This window comes from Peromyscus californicus, unplaced genomic scaffold (assembly GCF_007827085.1).
Source record: "Peromyscus californicus insignis strain IS unplaced genomic scaffold, ASM782708v3 Scaffold_16__1_contigs__length_79575227, whole genome shotgun sequence".
Lineage (NCBI taxonomy): Eukaryota > Metazoa > Chordata > Mammalia > Rodentia > Cricetidae > Peromyscus > Peromyscus californicus.
In genome coordinates, this window is record NW_026294458.1 from 23,814,969 (window position 1) to 23,841,612 (window position 26,644).

The following is a 26,644-nucleotide window of genomic DNA, read 5'->3' on the forward strand; positions in this document are numbered from 1 at the left end:
TACCTTGTACAGTAGGCACTGTGTTGACTTACTTCATTGAGGCATTTTAGTGATGGATATGAGAGAAGGAGTTGCTATGCACTATCTTTTGAATGAGGCAGACATAAGCTTGCAAGGCATTTGATTCATCCCCCTTCCCCTTTTTGAACGGTTGGTCTTTAGGAAGGTGGGACTTGGTCCTGTCTAACAGGATTGAAGTCTGCTTTCATAGGCCTAGAGGATGAACAACAATGGGAATTCAGCCTTTTTATGTTTGTCTACCCCAACATTACCATGACAGTTGTTGTGTTTCTTCTCTTCTCTCAGAATTACTCTAGGATAGTCATGCTGAGTCATCTTGTCCTGCATGACTTGGACCTGGACTGGTGCAAGGAGAGAAAGAAGAAAGGACTGACAGACATATAGAAAACCTGGGATAGAGTGGGCAAACTGCACTCGGATGGAGCAGCATCAATTATGCAACAATCCTGAAAGTTGGTATGTTTATTATGTAAAGCACAAGCAAGGGTCAGCTAGTCTCAGTAGGAGGTCTATGTAGGGTAGCAGTCTCAGGTTGCTGTCATCCTGAAGGAGGAAGCTGCAATTGCTAGTTTACATTCACTGGTCAACTGTTAAAAACACTCGTTCTTAGACCAGAAAAAGGCTTTGCCATACCTCTGTGAATCAGAGAGAAAGTCTCTGCCAATTCCCATGAGTCTGAGACACTGGCCCTTGTCAGGAATTCACCAAGTCTTTGTACATTCACTCAGGGCTTCCTTTACTTCCCATACTGAGTCATTACATTTGTCCCCTTTGAAGTTCTGTCACTTCAAAATGACAAAAAAATAAATCTTGAATCCAATCTTCAACCTAGGCTCCTCGGGCTGGAGGAGAAGCAGTTTCCTTAATGCCTTCTATGGAGGTATTTATGGCTGTCACAGCTGACTCTGAGTTGATTCTTGTCTTGCTATAGTCCGCTATTTTCTTTTCCCATGACTCTAATGCACCTAACAGAGGTCTGCCTTATGATTACCACTGCCATCTATTCAGACTGAGCAGTCACTTTCCCCCAGGCTCACTACCTACCTGTATATCATTCTAATCCTTCAAAGGTGATAGAGTTCAAGGAGGTGTTAGAAACTGTCTAGTATTATTGCTGTCCCATATGCCACCAGGTATTGGCAATTGATTCAGGTCCAGAATAACATTCTGCAGTCTTTATGTCTATGATTTCTAGTGTCAGTAGAATTAGCTTGGTTTCTGTACATCACTTAATTGCTCCCACCCTCAAAAGAAACAGAGCAAAGCCTTAAACAATGATTCATGTGTGTGAGTGGGTACTGCAGTTTGCAAATAATCTCAAGTTGTAACTAGGCAGAGTTTGAAAGGGAAGGGCAAACACACAGTAGAAAAGGGAATGGTTGAGTTGGGCCCTATCATGGAAAACTACAATTGGTCCTCCCAAGATAGTGTTAAGGAATGACACATTTCTAAGTGTAGACAGGAAAGAGTTCTTATGTGTTGCCTACTACTCAAGATGTATTGAGCATAGTAATCCTAGAGATAGCATTCCTACAATGTGTATACATTGTAGCTATACATGACTTCTGACATCAAAATCCCTATTATATGACCAGAAATTGAAATTGAAGACATTATCAGGCAGGCAAAGACATGGAGTATTTCTCAATGGACATGCTAAGTGTAATGTAAGCCAAGACCACTTGAAAAAGTTTTTTGCAGTTGTGGTCAGAGCAATTATGAGGCCACAGGGATATGAAGTGAAGCGTGAGAACTATCAGACGCAAGATTTAAGATTTGTTTGACTCCACAGGTCTCATACTGGATTATTACATGTAATATTTCCAATGAACCAAGACAAAATTTTGACCCCCGAACTCTTATGTTTCCAAATGTCTCCATTGATATGGATGATTTTAAAACCACAATATTCATAACATCACCAAATGTGTGATAGATTAACAGGGTCCATAGAAAGAAATCCAGGATATTTTCCAAGAATCTTTCTTTAAGCTTCTGTGTGGTGAAATTCAGTATAAAGCAACTTTAAAAATAACCCATAATTAGCACACAGTGAGGGTCACACACATATACTGACACAAAACCCATGCTTTCTAAGGCTTTTATGAGAACATAATTCTTTCCAAACCTTTCACAGCCAGAGTTAATTTATGAGCACTGTTCCCTTAGGCTTTGAGACATGGCCTATGGACCCGAAGAATAACAGGGCAGAACTAATGTTTGTATTTTGGCAAGACTTTATTTATTTATATATATTTTTTTTAGAAATGCTAAATGTGAATCACCCCTTTCAAGCTCAGAGGGATGTAATTAATGAGTGCAGAGAGGATGGAAAAACCTCCCCCAGCACTGGAATCAATAATTTTGGTTTGGAGAAAGAAAATTCTCACATAGCAGGAAAATGCCAGAACGACATGTAAACCAAAGTCACCAGACCTCAGTTCAGTTTTATGCTGATAATTTGAAGAATTTAGCATCTGAACACAAGCCTCCACTGGTGTCATTTCATGAAGTTCTGTGTTCACTTGTTTTTGTGAGCTTTATTGTCTCTGTCTATAAGGAGGGTAGAAATAAAGAGAGCTTTCCCATTTCCTGAGGCGGCAGTCTCTAACACTCAGAAGGCCCTGTGCAAATGTTTGTTGTGGTGTTTTAGTGGCTGCCAGATCAAGCCCTAGATTAACTGTGGTTTGACTTCTTGCCTTCATGTTCATTGTTTTCCCCTCCCTCCATAATTTTCCTGTCTGGTTGACAAGCAGCTTATCCGGGTTATGAGCTATGTGCCCAGCATGGACCCAGTATTTGTTCCTTTCCTATGCAGCTGTCTCCTACAAATGAAGCTGATGATGAACAAACTCAGGAAAAGATGTAAATAACTGATTCTGAGTTTTAAATGTTTGTTTCAGTCCTCCAAAGAGTATTTAGTCACACACACACACACACGCACACACACACACACACACACCCTCACACACATACATATATTCACTCACACACACATTCATGCACACACATTCACACATACATTCACATACATGTTTACACACACTCACATACAGAGTCACACACACTCACACACACATTCCTACATACATTCACACACACACTCAAATACACATTCCCACACACATTCATACACACACACATACACACATACATTCACATGCATATTCACACACACATCCATGCATACACATTCACACATACATTCATATACATGCTCACACACACATTCACACTTAAGATTAGAACTGAAAGAACCCATCAAAGACCAAATAACATCCCATTTTATGAATGGGACACATTGAAGCCCAGAGTTCAAGGGGCTTCCACAGCTCACAGAGGTAATAGCAGGAAACTTTGAACTAATTCTTCAGATTTACTCTCTAGTGGGATTTGATTTGAAGCATCGGGGCGTTGTGGGAGAATGACTTGGAGTGAATACTATCCTCACAAAGGCGAGCACTAAAGCAGCACATTGAAAGGAAATCGTAAAATGTTCAATCCCATAAGAATTTCCAGTAAAGACTCCACATCCGGGTTCTTTCGGGCCAGCACTGTTGATATCTTCACCTGGATAATTCTTTCTTGAGAGGAACTAACTGTTCATGAATACTGGAGTCCTTATCAGCTTCCCTGGACTTTAGTCAGTAGATGACACTAGACATCCCCATAGTAAATAAACAAAACCATCTCTAAAAATTGCAAACTGTCCTCTGAGAACTTACTGACCTAAGCCTGTCCATAGGTCAAGTTCTCTAGGTAAGTAGAGATAGTTACAGTCTGGCAGTCTTTCCCGAACCTGGGTTTTCAGTTCATGTTCTTGAGGAAACACCGTTTAAACACGAATAGTTCAAAAGAGATTTAACCATTTATGTTAAACAAATATTCAATCTGTAGTCAGGCTTTCTTCATCTCTGCTATTTCAACTATTTCTTCTGTCAGGTATACAAGTCATTGTCGATTGATCTCTCTCTTCAGTTTTTAAAGTTTTGTATTTTATATGTTGGATTAGTATTATTCTGTAATATACAGTTAATAAATTTAAATATTTTCATTGAATCTTCTCTAAACCAAAGAAATATAGATTTTTATCTAATACTAACTTCAATCTTACTTTGTAGAATATTTTAATAGTTCAGCTGTTTTTCATGATAAATATGTATATGTTATAACACTAAAGACATTTCAAGAGCAAAGGAGGAAAAGGAAAAAGCCTATGCTGTATGACTTTCTGGGGATACTTTAATAACTATTTGTTCAGTCCATATATGGCAATGGTAGCAGATCAAATACTTCTACTAAAGTCTATCTTTGTTATCCAGTAAGTCTATTCTTGTTACTTACAGGAGTTTTGTGACTCAAAATAAATAGAAACAAAATTTCCTGATACAGCACGGATGATGATGTGAGAAAGTTGCATCCTTGGTGGCCCCTGTTCAACTTGCAGACAGCTCCATCGAAGAGTCTCCTCTTCCCTAGCAATTGCTTACTTCCAACACAATGTCAAGAGAGGATTAATGAAACTTGTCACTGTCTGAGCTTCCTAAATCTTGGAAGTCTCATTAGTTATAAATATCTCTTTTGTCTCTAGGAAGGAACATTTCAATTCAGGGGAAGTAAGTACAAAACTCTAATACTTCCTGTGGGTACTGAACTGTTTTCTATCCATTCTTTGGCAATGTTACCTGAGTATTGTAGAAGTGCTGTCCATGTCTAATTATGTTCCTATACTTATGTCTGAAGACTGGGCAATTGTGCTGGGCCACAGCAATAGTCACTTGTTGTCAGTAGCTTGACTTGGAATTTCTATAGTAACTGCTAAGTCCTGAAATAAAAGAAAATTTTCTCCATTAATAAGGCTATATGCTGGATACAAATACAAAAGTATGAAAGGCATTTTGTCAGGGACATAACATTATTTTAGCAAGATAGCTTATCACTGAAGCCTATGACCTGCCTAGTCAAAAGACATTTCCCTACATGTAGTATCAAGCATGAGTTCCCAACTAGGGAGTGGGCCTTAACTCCAATCAGAAAGTAATTACCTAAACCTATAACAGTCATGTCACTATTGAAATAGTAGGTATGTCTTGTCTACATATTGGTAGTGAAGAATCTGTAACTAAGCAGGGATGTCAACAATACTTCTCTCTAGTAGCTTACATAGTACTTTCTGGCACTGTAAATGTCAGCCAGAGGGAGTGAACATTCAATTTAGTTCCAGTCTGATTTTCTCCACTCCCTGCATCTAGACATGTGGTACCTTCCGCAATAGATGTTGGATCTAGTTCTGGCATGCTACGATAGCAGTAGAAACAACCTGAATATTTTGAAGGACCTGAGGGATATCCCGGCCAATAACTCACAGGGATAACACAGCTGAATAGCTAATCAACAATGTTCTGATTCCTAGAGTACCATTTTCTACTGATGCAGGATATGTTCTTCTATATCTTCTATATTGAATCCCAATGTTGGGCACAGCAAATACATGGGGTATCCTATGCCACACAGTTCTCTAGAACCCAGTCATTTTCCATCAATCATCCTGCCTTCTCATCCTGAGATACTGCTGTGGCTCGAGTATGGATACTCTTGACCTCAGTGGGCAAGCTTACACTTCTCAGCTTTGCTCAGGACCAAGGAGAAGACAGGACATGCTTTTAGTTGCTGCTGGCATTAGTTTTCTAGGTTTAAAAGGCTCACCTGCAGATGGTTGCTACCTCTTCCCTGAACACACCCAGGTTTTGAAAGGGTTCCAGACTGGTAAATAAATTCTACCCTAGGGACACCCTCTTGCAGAGGACAAATGTTCTTAGCAAATCTAGTGGGATAACTACTCCCCCTTAGGATAAGCTTAATCTTGTCCACTTGAGCAGCTGTGTCACTGGGACCTTTTAAGCCATTTGTGTACTGTTTTTTTTTTTTTTTGCTTTAAAGCCTTCTAGGAGTTCATTAGCACAGCATTTGGCTTTCAGTCAGGTATTTTACTCTAGCAACTTTGGTCCAATAAAAATCTTGTGACATTTGCTTCTGAGTGACCTGGGCAGGACCATACTATGAAGGAATCAGAAGAAATAGCTACTTACACATAACCAATATTTCTTTGGGTCTCTCTCTGTCTCTGTCTCTCCCGATTGCTAAAGGCATACAGATAGGAAATTCACCATTGTACAAGCATGATAATATTGAAAAAGCAGGAAATATCAATGGGTTATACAACCATTAGATAAAATATTACCAATGGACAAGATGTTTACAGTTTCTATTTGCTTTAGATTGCTATTAATTGTTAGGTGTTCAGATGTTCTTATAGAAACCTGGTGGCGATTTTCAGCAAACAATCAAATTTGACATTATAGGTAAGGAAACAAAACAGCTTGATATCTGGTATCTATTCATATTATACACTAGCTGTGTGAATTTTAAATTGAGAATCCTGAGGAAGCCATTATCCAAACCAGAATTGTAAGGTAGTTTCCAAAGTGGTGGGGATTGTTCTAGATTAAAGGATGCTAAAATTATATGAAGCTTTTTGTCATTCTTGTAATCTAGAGCTGTAAATTTATCTCCAGGCATAGATTTTTTCATTATTCTTTAACTTTTAATATGCATAGAGAAAGACAATAAAAGTATGGAGAAATGTTCAAAACACATAGCTGTTTTAGGTAAAGGACACTGTGCAGTTCATTCAATCTATTAGAATCCTTGGCATATTTTACCATCTAAAAATGAAGCTTTGTAGACCACAAAAATCACAAATATTTGCTATGACTCAATCAGATAAATAAACGGTGTTAAAGTATCAAACAATGCAATATTCAGAAATAAAGATAAATTAAGAATTCAAGACCAAACATGGATAAATCATGAATGCATGAAAATGTCTCAAACTGTGTTCAGAATTATCCAGCTGTATAAAAACCTGCATGATACATCATACATTACACACCTAGAAAAGCTGGTGTCACATATAGGCAGTGGGGCAGGGACATAGAACACATGCCCAACATTCAGAGGGTTCTGTCTGTGCAACAATGTAGTCAAAGTACATCAAGTGCCCCCATTGCTATTTTAGTTGTTTCTACTCAATGGACTGTTTGTATGGGGTGTATACTTAGAATATCTTTTTTTTTTTTTTTGTTTTTCGAGACAGGGCTTCTCTGTGTAGCTTTGCGCCTTTCCTGGAACTCACTCGGTAGCCCAGGCTGGCCTCGAACTCACAGAGATCCGCCTGGCTCTGCCTCCCGAGTGCTGGGATTAAAGGCGTGCGCCACCACCGCCCAGCTAGAATATCTTAATGTTTATCTTAATGTTTAGGAATTTCTCAGTGTTCTGAAGAATGTAAGAATATTCATGGAAGATCTGATTTGAGGTTTTAGCACTGGGAACAATTGTTTTTAACTGACTTTCCTCCTTTCTCTTGGACCCTTGTTGCAGTGAAAACTATTTAGATGGAAAGTTGATGAGGGCAGTGGTAGAAGAATAGATGTAGGGGCAAGAAGTCACCTTTGTTTCACATAAACTCTGTGGCAATATCCTCTGTAGATAAATACCCTTTTTAAATGGCTCTCTTCTCCACCCATGTACTTACAACTCATTTCTTCTCTGGCACACAAAGTCCAACACTGATTTATTTAGCAGCTTTTGCTGGCTCTGTATGTGACCCTGATCGAGATATGCAACTTGATTCGCATCACAATGTCCTTGGGTTTCACTTTAAAATGCCACTAAAACTCCATCTATTTTTTATTGATTAACTTTCTCCCCATTTAAATTATTTACTGTAGAAAAGATTAGTTAATCTGAGCACTACCCTGAATTCTGCATGAAGGAACTATTACAGAATTTTTTTCCCTTTTGGTAATCTTTATTTAGACTGGAAAATTAAAAATAAAGCAGTATTAATAAAGCTAAGTCATTTCTTATTAATGCATGCAGGTTTATATGCAATTTAAAAGATCTGACGGTAGATTAACTTTGGGGATTTGCTTGAATCTTTAAGGTGCTCTTTATTATTAAACGAAGTTTCTCTTGCTTATCTAAGGATGGGCTTCCGTTTGCTTTCAAATCTGAAAATATGAAAGGATAATAAACGTAGGTAGGTTCAGTGCTACCAAATTCCACCAGAGCTAGGCTTAAGAGTACTTTAGGAAGATGTATATTGATTTTTCAGAACACAAAGATCTTCCCTGAGCAGCTATTCCAGGCTCCATTATTGGCAGGACAGTTTCTACGGAAGGATTCTCTGACACATATTATTTCTGCACTGACATACTTACAGATGGTTCCACCGTAGCTGAACTGCTGAGGTCTCTTTCAGCTTAATCAAGAATGCTTATTTTACACTTTTAAAAGCATATCAAATGTGAAGCGATAATAATTAAGCCTTTTATTTTTATGAAGCCTTCAGAGATTTGTGGGGAAAGGCAACATGCAGTACTTTGTAAATGTCAAATCTCTTTACAGAAATGCGAAGGAGGTATTGCAGGCTGTCATCTGTTCTTCATGCTGCCTACTGACCCTCATTGGGAGCTACCGATTCTAGAAGATTCTGTGCCCACTAAAATAAATAGCTCTCTCAGGCACAAAGCAAAATGTTGGACAACATACAGCACAGCAGCACCCACTTTAATTCTACCATGCAGCGTGTTTCATAAAGAAGTAGGAAGTAGAAACTTAGACATTGAAGGACAGTTTAGCTGGCAGGCAGTGAAGGAGAATGCTTTCAGTTCAGCAACGACAAATGACAAGATTTGGGGCGAGGAAGTCACATTTCAGGCACGTAAAAACAGAAAGAAAGCATAATGCAATTTTTACTATCCATAAGGAGAAATATTTATGAATATGAAAATTAAGGTTGTCCTAATGCCAACTACATTTAGTGGGCCTCAAATTAGAGTGATTGGCAGGTATGTGGCTTTGTCTTCATCACCATCTGATTCATACTCTGGACTGTCTCTTACAGATGCAAGATGCAAGGCTAAAACTTCCCATTACATTTGCCTAAAAGTAAAAATAGCTTATTTCCTTTATAAAATATAGTTTTACATGAAAATGTACATAGTAACTCCAGATATAGACCAAACACTTTGTTAAGATAGCACGGTATAGCCAGATGTGCTGGTGCACACCTTTAGTCCCAGTGCACAGGAGGCAGAGGCAGGTGGATCTCTTGAGTTCCTGCCTAGCTCAGTCCCAGCCACACTGGTTACTAGTTATACTGACAATGGCAAGGAGTGCAATGAACTCCAGGTTTCCCATCTCTGATTATTAGACTCATCAAATACTTCAACTTTTGGTTCTGATTTTAATCATCAGCACAGGATTTCGTGTTGTGCTAGCTTTGTAGGTCACTATGTCTTTTTATTAGTCATATTTCTAGGCTTTACACTTACTCATTGAGTGATTGACTTTACAATCTTTAAATGTTATTTTACCCTCCATCTTTCTTCCTTGATTTAGAGGCACTTTTCTTTTGATCTATTTATCACTATTTTTCTACTGTAGCAAATCCAAAGCCAGCCCTCTTAGCAAACTCTCCTCCTAGAGTTCAAGTCCATCATAAGCTTTTCATTTTCGTAATGAAAATTTTTTTTATTTTATTTCTTTTATTTTTTATTCATTTTATTCATTAATTTTATTTCTTTTTCATCCCTAAATCTGTAAGGGTTCAGATCTCAGAACTAGTTCTTGTCAGTTTCACTCCAACCTATAAAATTGCCTCTTTATGAACATGGGTTTCATAATCTATTTCATTCTGGGCAGATCTAACTGCTGGGGTGGTCACTCTTCTACAGAACTAGATGTGACAGTATGAAGGGCTCCAGTGATTCCTTTGTAGAGAGTTAGTAGACATATATTATATGTCATTATATTCCTTTGTAGTCAGTAGAGACACGGATTATACATCATTTCAGACATACAGTAGGAATATCAGTATGAATTGGATCAATGTAGCTGCACTTTCGACCAAAACTTTGTCAATCAACATATTTAGAACTCTGTGTTTGGAATCTTTATTTTCATGGTTTTCTAAGTGTGAGTCATGGACAGTAGGGTTAACAACAACTCAAAACTAGTTAGGAATCATAATAGTTTGTGACAAGAGTTACCTCAAGAATTTTTGGGATATAATCCAAAAATCTGTGTTTTAGGAAGTCTTCCAGGTTATTTAATGAACACTACTATTTAAGAGCTACAACTGCCTTGGTGACTGCACAATGAATTTGGAGGATTAAAGCTTCTATTTAAAAATAAATACTATAGAATAATAAAAAGATGGCAAAAACTTACCTACTGTGAAATTAAGAAATGTGTTCCAAGTAATTCATGAATGTGAAAGCAATAAAAAATAGAAAACTCAGAAACTTTGAAATAAAACAAAATTTATGCCATCATGTAATTTTAAATTATCTAATAAAGTTATCTTAAATAAAAGTAAATGAATTAAAAAATAAATATTGTGAAATATGCTTACTATCCACTTGGCATATAAAGTGCAACATGTAAAGAACTCTTACAAATGGGCAGCATCTTCATGGGGAAAAATGAGTAAAATATATAAACAAGAAACTTGTAAAGCAGAAAACTCAAGTAGCCACAAACATACATTAAAATAGCTTCTGGGGAGATAGCTCAAAGGCTAAGAGCACTAACTGCTCTTCTAGATGATCCAAGTTCAATTCCCAACACTAATATGGCAGTTCATATTGTTTTAAGTGGCAGTTCTAACTCCAGTTCCTGGGTGTCCAGTGCCTTCCTCTGGCCTTCACAGGCACCAAACAGGCTAAAAGGCACAGAGAAACGTACTGGCAAACCACTTATTAAAATCAAATAAATACAAAAATTAAAATGTAAAACAAAGCCAATCTCTATAACAGGAAGTTGATACACATCGAAGTCACATTGTGTCATAACTTTCCATTCATCTAGCTCTTACAAAGAACTAAAAAATGATATGATGGCACTGTTGATTCTCTTATTTATAATAATTTTAGAATGTTGTCAAAATAAACAAAAAGATATATAATCTGCATACAAGTAGTATTCCTCTGGTGAATCAATTCATGTGTAGAGGGCCCAGAATAACGGGACTGTTTTTATAAATATGCTTACTTTTCCTGTGTTTTAATGACAATAATTAAAGAAAGTAAAAGTACATTGAGAGGGAAAGAACTAAATAAGTTTGTCATTCTAACACAGACCTTTATACAACTACATCTATGCCCATTGATTTTTAGTGTTTAAAGGTTTTTAAAAATTATCATTTCCCCTGCATATATGTCTGTGCAATGCTTTCGTGACTTGTGCCCACAGAGATTGGGAGAGGGCATTGGGCCTCCTAGAACTTGAGCTTTAAGTTGGTTGTGAGACACCAATTGTGTGGTGAGAACCAAACACAGGTCCTCTGCAAGAGCAGCCAGTGCTCTTAACCATCAAACCTTCTCTCCTAGCCTAGGAAAAAAATGATTTTTATTTGCTATTATCAGTCACCACCTAGAACTACACTTATTGCTATCATCTACACATTCTTTCTATTAAATCCTCTGGCCTCTCTTCTTACCAATAAGGTTCTCTATTATCTCATTCTAAAATATGAGAAATCATAACTTCTCGATCTAGGAAAGATTGGTCCACTTTCACAGTTGATGCAGTTTTTAAAAAAAAAAGTATCAACCACCTCCTTATGCTAGATAAAAAGAGGTATATGATATACTTTTCTTTGGGTTAGAATCTTGTATTAACGTGTAAGTATAGAGCAGTTACTGAAAGGATGAAAATACATTTCACATATTGATTTTAAGGATAGAAGAGGGGTTGTGCTAGATAGATAAAGGAAATTTACAGGGAAATGAGCCCCTAGAAAGGGGTGGAGAGATGTAAAGAGAAAGGGAGAAGAGAGTCATGAAGAAGAAAGGGGAAAGGAAGGAAGGGAGAAGAAAGGAAGGAAGGAAGAAAGAAAGGAATTTTCTTCTGAAAAGGATGAATAAAATGTTTTAACTGTTAATGTAGAGTAATGTAATGCATGTACAGTTGTATTTTTAATGTGTTATCTGAATATATGTATATGGAATCTTGTTTGTGTACACGTGGTGTGTTTGAATAGGAAAAAAGTATGTAATTCTCTTTTCTTTCCACACCCATATCCAATGTATCTTAATCACATCTACTTTCACTGTCTCTCTCCAACACCCACCCCCCCCAGTCCCTGAACACATTTCCCTTCCTACTTCTATTCCTGTTTTAAAATATCCCACTGAATTCAGTTAATCCTTCTATATGCAAATGGACATGGTTGTGGAATCATCTACTGGAGCATAGCTTGCTTAGCAATAGCCACTCCAAAGAAAAGTGACTCTTCCTCCCCCAACATCCATCATCTGCCAATTGCAGCTTGGTAATAGGTGGGTAGGAACCTCTCCACCTGGCATTATGAAATTTTTAGCTGGCTTTATTGCATGTCGGTAACCACAGCTGCTATGAGCTCATTTGCACAACAGCCATGCCATGCTTAGGGCAGCATTTGATGGCACTGCTTCTCATCCTTCAGCTCTTACATTCTTTATGCTCCCCTGTTCTACACTATTCCCTAAGCCTTGGAAGGTAGTGTTGATACAGATGTTCCATCTATTAATAAGCACTCATGGCTGCTTATTCTCTACACTTTGAACAAATTTGAATCTCTGCACTAATCACTACCCACTGCAAAAGAAAGCTTTTAAAACCATGTTGGGAACAGCACAAGTCTATGGATATGAACATAAATCTTTAGAAGGCAGTTTGACAACATGCCATTTAGCAAAACAGTACCTATAGGTTCTCCTATTGGGCCAATGACTTCCACGGGCTTAAGTTTTAGCCATGCTTTTAGTACCAGATATTAATTCTTTTTCATGGGGTAGGCCTCAAATCCAATCAGGAAAACAGTTGATTACTCTCATAAATACAGTCCTGTTACCATTGCACCAGCAGGAACATCTTGCCTGGCAGGTTGATATTAAGGTAAGCAGGTTCCAGCTTTTGGAAAAATCACTGATGCTTTTAGTTTCCAAGTAGCATGTTCTATGAAAGCTAGCAGGGAAAGAGTTCCTGGTGACTTCAAGATTGATTTATTATACATTGTTATCTTTTAAAAAAGTTATAATAGTTTTACTGTCTTTTGTTTTTATGTATTCAAAAAGTGACAAATGAGGGTTTCATAAGAATAAATTACAGTTGAAGAAAATACCCTCCCTTAAGTGAGGGCTTCACAGAATGACTTTCTTTGAAGAAGAGTACAGTATGAAAGCACAGGAATACTGGCTTACTGTGAAAACACCTGACAAACACTCCCATAAATGTGATGATCAAGGTTTACCTCAACAGTGATGAGTCATACTGAAGTCACATATCCTTCTTGTGATTCCAATGGAAATCACATCTTACTCGTGCCTCAGCAAGATGTAACACCCTCATCTATCCAGAAGGAAAATATGAGACAAATTCACTTAAAGAGATTCTTAGGGTCTTCAAGCTGGCCAACAAAAGACCACCATTCATGTATATAATCAACAAGAGCATTTATTTCTTGAGAGTGAAAATTCCAGCATGCAGAGGTCAGCCATATGACAAAATAGCAACCTCAAGAAAAGCTCGCAGGCTCACTTTAAGCACAGCTAGGTGAATTACAGCTGTGTTTAAGTGTACTTTGGAGTGATTAGGTATAGACCATTACTGGTCACTTTATGATTGGCTCATGACATCTAGTCAACAATTGTGGTTGCAGTGTCAGAGGTCTGTTTGCTGTGTCAGGGGTCTGTTTGACTGAAAATAGCAAGAACAGTGGTGAGATAGGACCCTGATTAGCTACCAAACTGTACACACTTCCTGAGGGTCTGATTGAAGCCTGATATGAGTTAACCTAAGATGGTGTGGTAATATGGGGCAGAGGTCTTAGCAAACTTGCCCCTGGAAAACAACAACAACAAAACAAACTGGCTCTGTTAGGGTCAGTCCTGTTAAAAAAGGGAATGATTGCTTCAGAGATATTCTATGAGGTATCTTTCCATTACTCAAAACTCAGGTAGTCATCAGAGACATGGAGTGGGGGTCATTTTCAGAGCCAAGAGATGACTAAGTATCCAAGGGTGGCTTGATGAGTAGAATCCTCCATGAAAAAAATTAAGGGCAGTCTGAAGAAATCTTATTAAATGATGGACTTTAAGAAATAGTAAACAAAAAAAAAACAAAAAATGAAACTAAAAATTAGTAACTGATTAGTCATAGGCAATTTCATCCTTCTAGGTCAAAGGTTGATAATATACATTGAGTATGATGCTATGTGGTATGACTTCATCCTGTCCTTATCACAGTCTTACAAGTCAAATTGGTGTAAAAATTTGCAAATTTATTCAGAAAACCTCAAGGAATAAAAAAGCATACAGCAAATATTCTCATTAGTGCTGTAATTCCTATGGAGTACAAAAAACAGTTTGTGTTTGGTGTTTATATACTAGATTGATAAATCATCAACATTTCTATACTCCATCCTATCAAGTAAAAGGACATCACAATTGCAACTTGTAAGCTATGTTACCTGTATTAGTTAGGGTTTCTTATGCTGTCAAAAGGAATCATGAACATGGCTATTCTTATAAAGGAAAACATTTAATTGCGGTTTAGTCCATTATCACCATAGCAGGGCTTGGGGCATGCAGGTACACATGGTCCTGGAGAAGGAGCTGAGAGTTCTACATCTTGCTCTGCAGACAGCAGGAGTCTGTCCCACTAGGCATGGCTTGAGCACATATGAGACTTCAAAACCCACCTCCACAGTGACACATTTCCTCCAACAAGGCCACGTTTTCTAATAGTGTCATGCCCTATGGCCAAGCAATCAAACACATGAGTCTGTGAGAGCCTTACCTATTCAAATCGCTGCATGACCCATGTTTGGCTGAAAAAGTTACTTGAATTTCTTTTGAAATCCAGGAGAATTAGCTTTGTTTTCTTTATTATGGCCAATACTTACTTAGCTATACCATGCCAACTTATTGGCTCAATTTTTTACTTATCATTTTTCTCATATTTTTGCTATTTATTCAGGTTTCAATTTTCCTTTTGTTAAAGCCAACCTCAATTAAATGTTTTCCTTTATAAGAATAGCCATGTTCATGGTTCCTCTTGACAGCATAAGAAACCCTCTTAATGATATTTGACAAATAGAGAGCATCTGTTTTCTTTGAAAGTTTTTTAAATATATACAATGTTGAGATCTAGCCTGGGTGCTGGCATAACTATTGTCGCCATATCTGTACTGTGTGAACCTCGTACATCTTGGGTCTCAAGTTCTCTCAGTTTCTTTTTAATATTAACAACATTCCATAGGTTCATTACAAAGTTATCAAGCTAAAGGCTTTTGTTTAATTTTTTTTATTATGAAGATTGCTGCCTTAACTGTTCTCTGAATTGCTTCTTTCCCATTAGCTGTATTTTCTTTTTTTTAACATTTATAAAATTCACTACACTGTATCAATGGCTACCAGTTGACATAGAGATAGGAAATTGCCAGGTGGTGGTGGCTCACGCCTTTAATCCCAGCACTTGGGAGGCAGAGGCAGGTGGACCTCTGTGAGTTCAAGGCCAGCCTGGGCTACCAAGTGAGTTCCAGGAAAGGCTCCAAAGCTACACAGAGAAGCCCTGTCTCAAAAAAACAAAGAGAGGGGGGGAATCTAATGCAGCCCCACCCCCTAGATGAAGAGCTATAGACATTTAATAGCTGGTATGAGGGGAAGAACTAGTCTTCCCAAGGATGAGCCACCTAATTGATTATCCAATGCGTGTGAGCAACACTAAATGGATTTAATAGGTTGTATTTATATATTTACACAAACACACACACAATTAAAGAAAAATAAGTCATTAATTTGGGAGGAGTAGGGTTTGCATGAAAGGTGCTGCAGGTAAGAAAGGTAGAGGGAAATGAGGAGATGATTTAAACACAGTATATGTGTGTTTATATATCCAGTACATAAAATAGTTTTATTTCATATATATGAAATAAAAAGCAATTTAATAAAAGCTAAGAGAATGAGAATGCACATATAATAATATACAAAATACTCAAGTTATATGGAATTAAATACATAGATCTCAAAAGATGAAATAAAAATAGCTGAGAAATATTTTTTTAAATGTACAGTATCTTTAGCTATTAGGGAAATGCAAATTAAAACTACTTTGAGATTTCATATTACTCTAGTCAGTGTGACTAAGGCAGAAATCAAACAACAACAATAACAGAATCCAAACTAAATCAAATGCTGGTGTGGACGTGGGGAAATGGGAACAACTATTCATGGCTATTTGGAGTGCAAACTGCTGGGGTAATTGTGAAAATTATCTCCATTGCCATCTTTATATTCATATTAGAAATTTATATTTTTCCTGACCTTCTGATTCCATTTTCACTACTAGTATCAGTTATTTTTCCCTAATTTGCATTCTAGCTTTTACAGATTCTTCCAGTCTGTCTTTGTCCACCATCTAATTAGGGCTGAACTTTCTAACGGGTACCTCTTTTTCTTCATCTGTCAGTCAAATTGGACAAATCTGTTCTCTGCTGCATCCCTGGGCTAGTGGGTAGGGTTTTGTTATTGATTGTTGTCTTTATTGATGTTGACTTCACAGTGAGAGAGTTTGTCAGGAGGACCTGTCTCAAGCAGGGGAGACAGATTCAGTCCTAGATAGCTCCTATATACTGATGGGAGAACATCCTTCGTATTGCATTTCTATTCGTCTTCTGCAGAGAAACGTTCCTGGCATTGTATTCAACTAGCTGTTCTTGATTGTTTTGTTTTGTTTTTCTATAACAAATATCTCTGAAAGAGAGAAAAACTATATCTTTGCTGAGAAGACAGTGTAGCATCTTTAGTGTGTAGGGAAGATGTCTTCTTTCAAGATGAAGTCTATGAAAGTTGGCTAGTGTCTGCTTATGAAATTGGAGGCTCTATGAGTTCAGGGTTCTTTAGCTGTGACTGACTCACAGAATTAATTTGGAAGTGTCTGTCATCTATACTCATGATAGTAGGGAAGTAAGAACAACCACTCAGAACACAAATGTTTTTCACCCAGGACTTTGTGACTCAGATTCTATGAAACTGACTGAGATCCCATTCCAATATACGTGTCTACCACATTCGGCTTCTCCCAGCGGCTGTTAAGAAATTAGACCTTGCAGACAAGCATATGGTTTTGTTAACACCATGGGTTGCTTCCACTCCTTATTTTGGCATCAAGTTCTTAGTTTCTCTTGATGTCAGGTTTTTTTCTCCTTTCTTTATTTCAGTCCTTCTTCCATTCTTTCTACCATATACAGTTTCTCTCCATATGGATTTCAAAAATCCTTGCAATTCATCTGCCATGGTGGTTCACACCTGCAATTCTAGTGACTTGGAAGAGTTGTGCAGCAGAACAAGTTCCCGTGTAGTCTATGCATCTCAGAGATATCTAGTCCCAAAATATATTCAGAAAATAGGATTTAGTCTGTCTTGAGCTTGCATAGGTCTTGTGCATGCAGTCACAACTGCCATGAGTTCATATGCACAACCACCCTGTTGTGTCCAGAAAACAAGTTTTTTTTTTTTTTTTTTTTTTTTTTTTTGTAGTCATCTAACAATTCTGACTCTTAGAAGATCTCTGAGCCTTGAATGAAGAATATAACACAAATATCCCATTTAGGGCTGAGTATTCTGAAGTTTCTTACATTTTGTGCATTGACAAGTTGTGCATCTCTGTGTTAATTACCGTCAACTGCAAGAAGAAGCTTCTCAGATGAGAGTTAAGAGATGCACTAACTTATACATTCAATAGTAACTTAAGGAGTAGGCTTAAAATTATGTTGTTTTAGCAAAATAGTTTGCTAGTAGGCTTTCCCCTAGGGCTTGTGACATATTTATCCACAGGTTCTTGGCCCTGATAGTGTTACCAAGTATGCATTCTGTCTCATGAACTAGCCCTTAAATCTAATCAGCAAATGGTGTCACTTCTGTGCTATTGGGAATATCTTACTAGAAAAGTCATTATTGTAGCTCACAGGGATTACAAGTGTGTAAGACTGGTGATTACTCTTTTCCTCAGTAGTATACACAGTGCCTTTCAGGACTATAAAAGCTAGCTAGTAGGGGTAAGGATTGCACATAAATACCAGCTTGAATTCGTCATGTTCTTTGACTCAAATATGTGGAATCTTCAGTAATAGGGTATAACTCTTACGTTCTGGGGTATAATCAAGAGTTACAGCAATAGCCTATAATGCTTCGAGTCTATAGAACTGAAGTGGGCAACAACTCAAAAGGTGGAAACCCATTCTTGGCACTGGGGTTTTTATTTGACTGCATTTTATGTTATTATGGAAAATCATATATTTATTTTTCTTATCAATTTGATCTCTCATTGAGACTGAGTGTTCATAGGTCTCTTCTGAGGCTAATGTAATAGTATTAGTTCAGTTTTCTATGTAGTTATTATTGATCTGTTTTATCAGTAACCCAAATCATCTTGAATATGTTTCTCCTTTATTACATATATGTGCACATACATGTAAATGATATACCTTCCATTATTTCCCTTTAAATTAAGGACAGGTTTCTAAATAATCATTGCATTGTCCTCCATTCTTGTCAGTTTTCCAAGGAAAAACATTCCTTTTTATATAAGCAAAATTTACCACATGAGAAAGGTTTACAGGTTTCATCAGCTTAATGGATTTCACAAAGAAGGTCATATGTTAGGTTTCCTTCAGGCCAACATTTTCACTTTGTTAATGTTTCTGATACTGTATTTGGCTTGCAAGAAGAAATAAATAGGGAAAAAAATTCCACTTTATGAAACAGGCTGAATTGGAAACCTTTCCTGTCAAGGTTTGGCATATTCTTATATATGGGCTGGAGGATAAGAGAGGAGGGTCACCAAAATTATTTTGCTAGCTCATACCAAATCCTGTAAATAGGTCTAGCACCTGAAGTATTGCTTATTATTCTCACTTAAGAGGCTTCAGTAAGAAGAAAAATCCTCATTTAACACATCCTATTATATGGTGAATGTACAACATGTTAGGGCAAAGAGAAGGATTCCATCCTGATATGGACACTATTATTTATGTTGTGTTCTGCTTCCAGCTTACTAAGAAACATTCTGTGCTTCAACTAGGTTCAAACAACCCTTCTCCCTGCTCTGAATTTTACATTTTCAGAGAATCGATTTAATAATAAGTTAAAATGCATTTGATGTTCTGCTATTGGTAAAGTAGTACTTTCAAGAAATACCTGTATGTTTGGCCATTTTTGTTTGTTTTTCTAAATTGGGGCTAAATGTAATGATAAATCCTTTATTGTGGAAGCTATATTTTGGTCCTATTTTTCCACATTTTATTGAAAAAGTATTTACACAAAATGGTGCTAATGCCATGGATAATACTGATATTCCTTATTCTTGTGGTATTTTTTATATACTGAGAAATATAGGTATGGAATAGCCAATTTTACAATTGATTATCATTATAACAATTATCATAAAAAAGTGAAAGGGTATGAGGAAAGCATGTAACTGGAACCTGTAATATCAATGGAACAGTCTAGGCCAAATTTTATCTCATTCAATGTTCATGTATTCACAATGTACAACACTGCACAACTCACAGTTCCCTAAAGACATGGCAGTAAGCTGAAGTCTAGATAATTGGGATTTAAACCAACAAGATCCAGAGAAAAAAATGAAGCCGATGACATGCAACTCATAGGAACCCATATATCCCTAAGGTAGAAAGAAGTGTCACCACGTCACTGTGTTGTTGAAAGTTGGAGAGTGGATGAGGTATCATGAAAAATGTGTGAAATGAATAGGTGCTAGGTGTTGCAAATGCAACTACAGAGTTAGTTTGGGAATAGGATTAAAGTTCTTAAAATATTTTTTTTGTGTGTGTGCATGTTTGTATATGTGAGATGACATGCACGCGCACACACACACACACACACACACACACACACACACACACACACACACACACATGTGGAAGCCAGAGGAACCTTAGATGTCGTTCCTCCTCAGGTGCTCTCTATATGCTATCTATGTGGACTGGGTTTCCCCAAGTATGTCAGGCTGGCTGGCCCATGGGTTTCAGAGATCTGCTCATCTCCACCTCCCAAGCCTTAGGATCACAAACACATCACAATTGGCTTTTTAATTTTGGTTCTGGGGCTCAAACTCAGGTCTCTGTGCTTGCATAGCAAGCACTTTAGTGAGTATACCATCACTCTAGCCACCTGAGAGGATCATATTTAAGAAAAAAATAGAATATTAAATTGAACACTGAAAAGATATCAGTAGTGAATTCAGAAATACAGCAGAATTGAAGATTCCATACCTCAGTCAGTCCTACTTCAGAAACACCTTAGCGGTCATGCATAGATAAAACGGACTTCTGCCAAGTTCTACAGGCCATATATATAAAAGGTTTGGAATTCCAACAAAGTAAAACACATATGTGTTCATGAAGTTTTTAAACAATAATAAGAAAAGTCAAAAAAAGACAATAAAAGAAAAAAAAGAAAAGAAAAGGGGAAGAGGAACAACTTAATTTGCACATAGAACCCCAAAGAATGGACAAATGACAGGCAATATATTACGGATAATTAGGGAAACATGACACTGCTGAAGGAAGGGGGAGTTTCAGGAACTAGCTTCACAGATCCAGGAAATCCCAGATACAGAATTCAAGCTGATGGTAGAGAATCTCAGCAAAGCACAAGTAAACACAAAGTAACAACGATAATGCATCAGCAGCACTTTGAGTTAAATAAGGAGATACAGTCCACTAGAACCCAACAAAAAGAAACTGTAAATAAAGTAACAAAGAGCATCAACAGCAACCTCAAGGCTAGGAACTAGAACACACATCATTGCATAGACAGAGGACAACAACAAGATCAAAAGTATTTAAAAAATGGAATGAAGTCTCATTACTTCAGAGATACGATCCAATGAGCTCATTTGCTGTAGTAGAATGATAGAAAGAGGAAGAAAGGAGGTCATAGTCCAATAAGAGAAAGTTACTTTTAAAAATAAATGTAAATAAACACATCTGGGAGCAAAGTGCATATCTAGAGAGTCATAAAGCTCAAAAGAAGCCCTTAGGATTGAGTGTAAAGAGATCTACATGGAAATATATTAAAATTATTGCAGCAGAAGGAGCAAAAAGAAACATAATAGCATCATATACACAAGAGAAGAGTTCTAAGACTGTAGGCAGAAGTTTCTCTCCTGCCTGCCTGTTCCTAAATACCCGGCTGTTTCCTAAATAATTGACTTTGAGGCTTAATATTACTTATAAATGCTCGACTGGTGAATCAGGCTTATTACAACTAGCTCTTACACTTAAATTAACCCGTAAGTCTTACCTATTTTAGCCACATGGCTTGGTACCTTTTCTCAGTGTGGCACTCTTATCTTACTTTCTCTGACTTGGCTGTGACTACTGATTCTGCCCTTCCTCTTCTCAGAATTCTCCTAGTCCGGTCGCCCCACCTATACTTCCTGCCTAGCTATTGGCCAATCAGTCTTTTGTTAAACCAATTCCAGTGACAAATTTTTACCATGTACAAGAGCATTATCCCACAGCATAGCACTATGAATGAATTCTCAGAAAAAATCTTGCAAGCCAGAGAGAATAAGATAATATATTCAAAGTTTGGAAAGAAAAGTAAAAACAAAAACAATAAAAAAAAACAAACAAAAACATCAAAACACTACCACAACCATCAACAAAAAACTAAATTTTGCAAGGAGAATATTATATACTGCAAAATTCACTTAAAAGCATAAGGGTAATAATAGTAAATACATAATAATAAATAGTAAATAATAATAGTAAATAAATAGTAAATAATAATAATAATAATAATAATAATAATAATAATAACAACAATAACATCTACTACTTCTCTTGGCACAAACTGAGACCACTGTCATCACTACATATGTCTTTCTATTCAGAAGTGCTAATGTGAGTTCTTCAAGTTGAACATTATTACTAAACTTATAAGAAAGCATATGGAAAGATCAATCTTACTGGTGAGGAAAATGTAGGGTTGTTATGCAAAATATTTGGAATACTGCAAATTATTGCTACAATGTTGAGTAATAAGAATTGACTCCTCTGGAAAGTGAAGTACCTACTTTCAGAACTGCATGGGAAGAATTTTCAATGTGTACTGGGTAATGATAATTGAACATTTGTTTTTCTCTCAGAAAGCGTTTTGTCTTTTTATTAGTTAGTGGTGTCCTTCAGGAGCAGACATTTTACATTTTGGCCAATTCAATTTTTTATTATTTTTCCTTTTATGATTTCTGATTTATTTTATATATAAGAAATTCTTCCACTCTTGAAATGTAAAAGACACTTTACTGTCTTGTTCTCATTGTTTGTCTATAAGTTTTGTAGTTTTATAGTTTTACTGAAATGGTGCATCTGAAACTTTCATGTTGACAATAGAAAAAAGCACTCAAGAGCAATAAATACAAAGATAATTCATATAAATATAGTTCTGACTAGCCTAAATCAGTCTGTGTTGTTTCTTTAATACAGTTCATGTTGTCTCAATAATAGAATACATGTAAAAATATTCCATCATTATCAAAACCTTTTTTTCTTTTATAGACAGGGTCTTACTATGCAGACCAGGCTGACCTTGAACTTGTAGAGATGTCAGGTTTTCCTCCTAAATGCTAAAGGCATATGATACCATGCCTGCCAGAATCAAAATATTTTCGATTGAGCTATCTTTAGCTTATAGATTTTGACCATATTCTACTACAATTACCTTTTGGTATAGTTTGAGGTAAACATCTTGGCTCATTTTCTCCATTTGGCTAAATCTTTCAATACATTGTTGGCAACATTAACCTTTAGTCATCAAATTACCACTGCACCTTTGTCCAAAGCCAATTGATTGGTTATAAGAGGGTCCATATCTTGACTTCCTTCTCTTCTGTTGAGTGACATGTCTACTTTTATGCCATTCTCAGTCTTTCTTAATTATTTTAGCTTTATAAAGTCTTAAAAACAGATTTAATAAATTCTCCAAATTCTTCCATCTTTTAAATAATCAGTACAGCTATTCTAGCTCCCAGTATTTCAATATTATTTTAATTTTTGTTTAAAAGGAAAGCTTAGAATTTCATTGGTATTGTACTAAATCTACCCATCAGTTGTGAAGAAGCTGACATCTGAATAACATTTAGAATTATAATTTAAGAAAATAGAATATGTATCATTTATTAAAGTCTTTAATTATTTTGTCAGTACTTTTTACTTTTATAATATGTCTCACATATTAGATTGAATCTTGTTTCCCATATTAGATGTGATTATGTGATCATTTTTATTTAATCCACAATTTATTTGTGCCTAATTATAGTTTTGCTTAAGCAAAATACATTTTTAAATATTTATTTTTATTTAAGTGGATATGTATGTGTTTATGTGTATACATGTGTGTGAATGTATGTGAGTGTCTGTGAAAGCCAGAAGAGGTTGTCAGAAACCCTGGAGCTGGAGTACAGGTGATTGTGAGCCACCTGACACAGGTTCTGGGAAATAAATTTTGGTCCTTTACAGGAGCAGCATGCATTCTTAACTGCTGAGCCACCTCTCCTGCTCCATAAAATACTTTTGAGTGCATTATTTATCTCACTACGATACTGTCAAACTATGTATGCCTCATACCATTTGTAACCATGACTCTTGCAGATTCAAATTGCAAAAACTCAACTCAGTCTGTTTGAATTAATAGTCAAGTAAATGGAAATTATTTACTGTTGAAAAACCCAATAGTACGCCTGGCTCCAGGTCAAAAGGTGTTTTTAGAATCAACTCTGCTCTCACTCACCACATTTGCTCAGCAGGTTCATGCCATGTAGTGTTCAACCTGACTCTCAGAGGCTCCTGTTGGACATGACCCTTAAAGAATGGTTACTCCTCTCCTGATACTGAGAGTAACGGTTTGATGACCAGGGCATGCCACACTTAGTGTGTAAGTCTGGAGTATCTTGGGACCAAAGGGTAAAATTGCCATCACTTGAAGTTTGTAGCTCAAGAGGACCAAGGAAGATGGTTCATCAAAAGAAGACACAGTTAGTCCTACAAAATGAAAGGAAATGGGTTTATGGAAAATTAATCAAACAGAGACACAGTCTCCAAAACAGATAAATATTTTGTTGTCACAAAATAGGTACCACCAATTACTACCATAACACATACGTGATTCCTAGAATCTATATAAAGATTTACACGATTTGTTCATAATGTCTGTGCTTTTCTCTCACACATTACATGAAGTGTAGTATAATGTAGTTTCTTCCTAAGGATTAAATTTAACATTTTTGGTAAGAAGCAAAGTGTTCCAAGATTTCTTATCTCTTCCCTTTACATTCAGAACACATTGTGATGATCTTTGAACATTTGACATGTTTGCTTCTACTAATCCTTTATAGACTGTATTGGCCATCTATTTGTAGCATAATTTATTTGTTTTGTCTCTGATAAATTGATCTAGGCTCCTCTTTGAACTGCTGCTTTCAGAAGGGCAGCAAATGGATTTTGCTGGCTATGTATTTTGGATTCTGTTTTTAGTTAATTAGAAATTTGCTTTCAACTCCAAACTTTACGTATTAGTAACTTTTTCTGCAAAATGGGACATCTCAAAAAATGTCCATCATGACAAAAACAAACATACTCTCAAATTTTCCCATAAACACAGGATCAACCAGTGTGTCTCTCACATCACATCTTTTGCAGAACATATGAAGATGGAGAAAAACCAAGAAATTTAACAACAATATTTAACAATCGTCTATGTTGTGAGTGATTAAGAAGTGAGTGACTACTGGGGCTCATGGTTATACGTGCATATTTTTCAGACTGCAGCACTAGGGAACAGTACCACTGAACCTCAGTTCCCTCAGCCATATTGTTAAAGAATAATTCTTCTTATTAAATCCAAGTTGAAACACCTATCAGAAGCACAAACATTCCCAGGCATCATTTGCAGAAGAGACTCATCATTGCAGATGATAGGTTCAGGAATTTTCAACAAATTGTGGTCTCTCTAAAGCTTTCATTCAAAATTTTCTTTTTGTTGATACACACAGAAGTCTGTCTATGCATATCCTCGCAGAAGAAAGATTAGTGTTCCAAGAAGAACAAAACATGAATATTCTTTTTTCTGTTTTCTTTCATGGGGGCTAATCATCTGGGCTTCTCCTGAAGAGGTAACCTTCATTTTCATAAAGATCTCTACAGATGTGCACGTGCTCTTTCATGTTATTATTTCCTCCTGAGTCAGGAAGATCTGCTCTCATCTAAACTAACTACAGTGGGGACCCTGAGCCTTTCCTCATTGCTTTGTCCTCTCAGAGTTCACTGCATATTTGAGTCAAACGTCTTTTCAGATAAGCCATTTAAAGCAGAATGAAATAAAAACAGGATGACAACAGAGCTAGGTGCTCAGAATAGGTCCATCAGTAAACTCTGAATCCCTTAGCTGAACAGATGACCTCATTTCAAGGTTATGTAAGTCCTTGGATCCTTATTATTATTACAATTACTTTAACTGTTTAAAAATACTTATTGTATCCTTTATTTATTGCCGGAGGGTATGTCTATGTGTACTTTCAGAAGTCAGAAAAAGGTGTCAGATACTCTGAAGTTGGAGTTTCCCTAGACCTGAAGTTACAGGAAGTTGTGATCCATCAAATGTGTGCACTGGATACTGAACCCAAGTCCTCTGGAAGAGCATCATTCACTCTTAACTACCGAGCCATTTTACCAGTCCTGAGTCTATGGATCTTAACCTAGCAGGTAATGCTTTCACTTTGAATTTTATGATGAGAAATTGAGCTATTTCTTTTACCTTTAGTGGATGCTTGCCTCCATGATATAGTTAAAAAAAAAAAAAAAGAATGACAGCATTCTCAACTATGGTTGCAGAGAAATAGCTGAAAGAACAGTTAGTTGATACTAATTAGAAGTCATCTTTCTATGGGCCTATGGTTACATAGTCTCTTTTTAAATTATCTAAATTGTGTTTTAGGTACCCGATGCTGTTTTCCTTTATATGAAGCATACATGAGAAAGCTTGGATAACTATGAACCTGATACTAGATAGCCCAAGGACCTAAGGTAAAACCAAAACTACTGTTCTGAAAAAAATGTTGCAATAAAATGACTCTCACTGATATTCTGCTATACTCTAGATAAGTGCCTTCCTTGTTCAGCCATCATCAGAGAAGCTTCCTCCTGCAGCAGATGGGAACAAATACAGAGACCCACAGCTAGGCAAAACATAGAGTGAGAGATCTTAAAACACTCAGCCCTAAACATAATGTTTCCATCAAATCCCTCCCCTTAGGTCTCAGGAACCCTGAGGAACAGGAGGAAGAAAGAGTGAAAGAGCCAGATGGGATAGGGGACACCAAGAAAACAAGGTCCTCTAAATCAATGTAATCAAAGTTCATATGAACTTACAGAGATTGAGGAAGCATGCATAGGGCCTGCATGGGTCTGTACCAGGTTCTTTATGTATAT

The 26,644-nt window shown here is 36.7% G+C and overlaps 1 long non-coding RNA gene across 1 annotated transcript; it reads left to right on the forward strand.

Annotated features, from left to right (window-relative positions):
• Positions 1–327: 327 nt before the first annotated feature.
• Positions 328–26,232, forward strand: LOC128111504 (uncharacterized). The gene is made up of 3 exons (XR_008218666.1): positions 328–477; positions 25,736–25,918; positions 26,151–26,232. It is a non-coding gene; the product is annotated as an uncharacterized LOC128111504 (long non-coding RNA).
• Positions 26,233–26,644: the final 412 nt, after the last annotated feature.